The sequence below is a fragment of the Carassius carassius genome, chromosome 1 (assembly GCF_963082965.1).
Source record: "Carassius carassius chromosome 1, fCarCar2.1, whole genome shotgun sequence".
NCBI classification, from domain to species: Eukaryota; Metazoa; Chordata; class Actinopteri; order Cypriniformes; family Cyprinidae; genus Carassius; species Carassius carassius.
This window is the reverse complement of record NC_081755.1, coordinates 6,526,734-6,530,437: the sequence shown is the minus strand read 5'-3', so window position 1 is coordinate 6,530,437 and position 3,704 is coordinate 6,526,734.

The window sequence follows — 3,704 nt, the reverse complement described above, 5'->3', positions numbered from 1 at the left end:
AGCCGCTTCCCTGTCCAGCGCCCACTCCGCTTCCCTGTCCAGCGCCCTGGCCATAGCTGCTTCCCTGTCCAGCTCCGCTTACCTGTCCAGCGCCCTGGCCATAGCCGCTTCCCTGTCCAGCTCCGCTACCCTGTCCAGTGCCAGCGCCGCTTCCCTGTCCTGCACCCTGGCCAAAGCCAGTCAGTTTTGGCACCCTGGCCAAAGCCGCTTCCCTGTCCTGCTCCAGTGCCGCCTCCCTGTCCTGCTCCTGCGCCGCTTCCCTGTCCAGCACCCTGTCCAGCACCAGCTCCGCTTCCCTGTCCTGAACCCTGGCCAAAGCTGCTTCCCTGTCCTGCTCCAGCGCCGCTTCCCTGTCCTGCTCCAGCGCCGCTTCCCTGTCCTGCTCCTGCGCCACTTCCCTCTCCAGCACCCTGTCCAGCTCCGCTACCCTGTCCAGCGCGCGCTTCCCTGTCCTGCACCCTGGCCAAAGCCGCTTCCCTGTCCTGCTCCAGCGCCGCTTCCCTGTCCAGCACCCTGTCCAGAGCCACTTCCCTGTCCTGCACACTGGCCAAAGACGCTTCCCTGCCCTGCTCCTGCGCCCTGGCCATAGCCGCTTCCCTGTCCAGCACCTTGGCCATAGCCGCTTCCCTGTCCAGCGCCCTGTCCCGCACCCTGGCCATAGCCGCTTCCCTGACCTGCTCCCTGGCCATAGGCGCTTCCCTGTCCAGGAAGCGAGAATAATCTGAAAAATCTGAGGCAGGCGACTTTGATCAGGGTTGGTGAATAGCAAGTTTTAACTAGAGAAAGAATTCCATTCCAAGTCAGTGGTTCTCAATTCCAGTCATGGGGGACCTCTTGCTCTGCAAGTCTCCCTTATTTAACACACCGGATTGAAATCATCAGCCTGTTGGTCCAGTTCATGGATCTCTCTCCTGACAAGCTGATGATCACAATCTGGTGTGTTAAATAAGGGGGACATGCAAAGGTTGCGGAGCAAGGGGTCCCCGGGACTGGAATTGAGAACCACTGTTCGAAGTATTATTCCTCTTTATTTTGTAAATCCATCCTGTCCTTAAAACCATCCCAAGGGATGATTTCAATCCGACTTCAGAGGAGAACAACAAAAGGCAAACTCTCTGCTTAGAACTTACATTGAATCCAGAGCATTACTAGTGTGTGTGTGTGTGTGTGTGTGTGTGTGTGTGTGAGAGTTTAGCCTTAGCCTTTTCATAACCCCATGCCATTTCCACTTCAGAATTTTCTAATTTGTCATTAAGAACAACACTTCTTTAATAAAAACTAAAACTTAAAAGACATGTTAACCCTCTCAAAAACATATTTCCCACCTCAGGCACAAACTCATTAATATTATAAAAAATTTTCAGGTACATCCTGATACAGACAATATGTATACCATTAGAGTAGTAAAACAAAGAATTTATTTTTAAAGGGGTCATATGATGCAATTAAAATGTTTCCTTTCTCTTTGGAGTGTTACAAGCTCCTTGTGCATAAAAATGATATGTAAAGTTGCAAAGACTAAAGTCTCAAATCCAAACAGATATTCTTTGTAGAAGTTAAGAGTCAACCACACCTACCTAAAACGGCTCGTTCTAACACACCCCCACTGTCTATGTCACGATGTGGGAAGATTTGCATAACACCACCCAGATCTTCGGACTCAGAGTCTAGAAGTACGTTTATATATTTAAATAATTTGCACCTGATGATTCAAACTAGGGGTTCGAATACTATTATTTTAGCTTCAAAGATTCAGTAGTAATCAACACCGGATATTCAAAGCTTCGGAGGGAGGGGACTGAACATATTCTTTTCTCTACCACTGTGTCTACACCGGACACGAGTGGTGCAGCGCAACAAAATATTATAGAACTAGGGGTGTAACGACGCACAGTTCCATTTAATGATTAAATGTGTTTTAACAATGCTGATGAACCGAATGTATGAAGGAAACTGATAAAGAAAAGAAAAGAATATTCGAATCTCAAATTGAAAATCAAATGTGAACCCAACGAACAAATATTCAAATAATCAAATATTCTGGTCCAGCCCTAATTCAAACGTGAGTTCTGAACAATGTAGAGTAACGTTTGTTGTTTGTCATTTCTCCGATCGCAAATGCAGACATGGTTTTTACAGAATGTGATACACAACGCAATGCATAAAAAGACAGTATAACTCATTATAATCAACCACTGGATGCAACAAATGCTTTGTTTATAATGGGTTTTATTGTTTTTGTCTTGCCGCACTGGGACAAATGGCATCACAGTATGGCAGGGCTCTCAAGTCTCATGCATTCACCGTGAGACACGCATTTCAAGCAGTTCACACACCACACCTTGTAATTCTCTGGCTGATAAAAAGGGATAACTTGCCCCGCTATATACAAATAATAGATACATAGTCTCAGCCAAGTCTCAGCCAAGTCTCGAGTTATACAGAGTTAAATTAAACCTACCAGCCACAGAAGAAAAACAATAATGTACAATATGTGGAAAATAGTTGTTTTTTTTAACCGTAAACCTCATAAACAAATTTCATTACACCAAATCATTACATCTTTTTAGCAGCATCATATGACCCTTTTAGTATATCTTGATGATTTTTAACAGAAATATTTTTGACCCATACAATGTATTGTTGGCTATTGCTACGGAAATAGCCGGTGCTACTTATGATTAGTTCTGTGGTCCAGAGTCACATATTTATGCAGAAATACAGAAAATTCACAAACTTTCAAGTAGTAGTTTAGTGTTTGTCACTTTACTTAAACTAAATTCCATACTAAATAATTCATGAAATGGCATACAAAAATTCTTCTGTTGCAATTATTTAACATAGCAAAATGTACAGTACATTTATCTCAATTATTTGCTTTCCATAGGTGGTTGGGCAGTTGTTATGTGCCCCTGTGCAGTGTGGTCTACTCAATAAAATTTTAAGATCATAGAGTCCCTAAGACTATGCTGACATTTTGCTAAGCTGGAAGCACTTCCCAAACACTGCCGTTTATGACTTTGGGAGGGGATTAGCAAGACACACCAGCTTGAGGGAGATTTAAAGTTTGTCATTTAGTCCACATTAAGGCTATGTCCGCAGGAAGCCAGAGCTTTACCTATCCAATCTTTTTTTTTTTCACCCTCTCCTCAAGAAATATCTGTGTCCACACGAAACCACAAAACTGACACAAAATGATGTAGTGTACATGCCAGGCCAGCATGTGGCACTGTAATTCTGCCACAGAGATACACTAAAATAGAGAAGACTTGGACTATGCGAATAAACCGTGCGCACAGTATACAAACGAACAGGAAATTATATTTATTAATCAGTGTTAATATTAGTTAATAAAAAGACAATCATTCAGTGTTTTTTCAAGTTTTTGTTGCTGTTAAGTGATGTAGTGATGTCTGAGTTGGGCGAGACGTGGGCTGATGACATCATCGTTTCAGAAAATATACAGATTCACTGTCCAGGCGGCGTTTTTAAATTTACTCTGCGACCCAGTTTAAAAAAAAACATCGGTTTCACTCTCCCAATCCTCCGGATCCGTGTGGACAAAACACATATATGATACAAAATGTATGTCTATACAGTGAAACACGTCTCCGTGTGGACAGGGCCTAAGAGGAGGCTGGCTGAAGCAATTCCTGACAATCTACTGTTGACTGCTGAAGGAAAGCTAAAATTAAATTTACAAT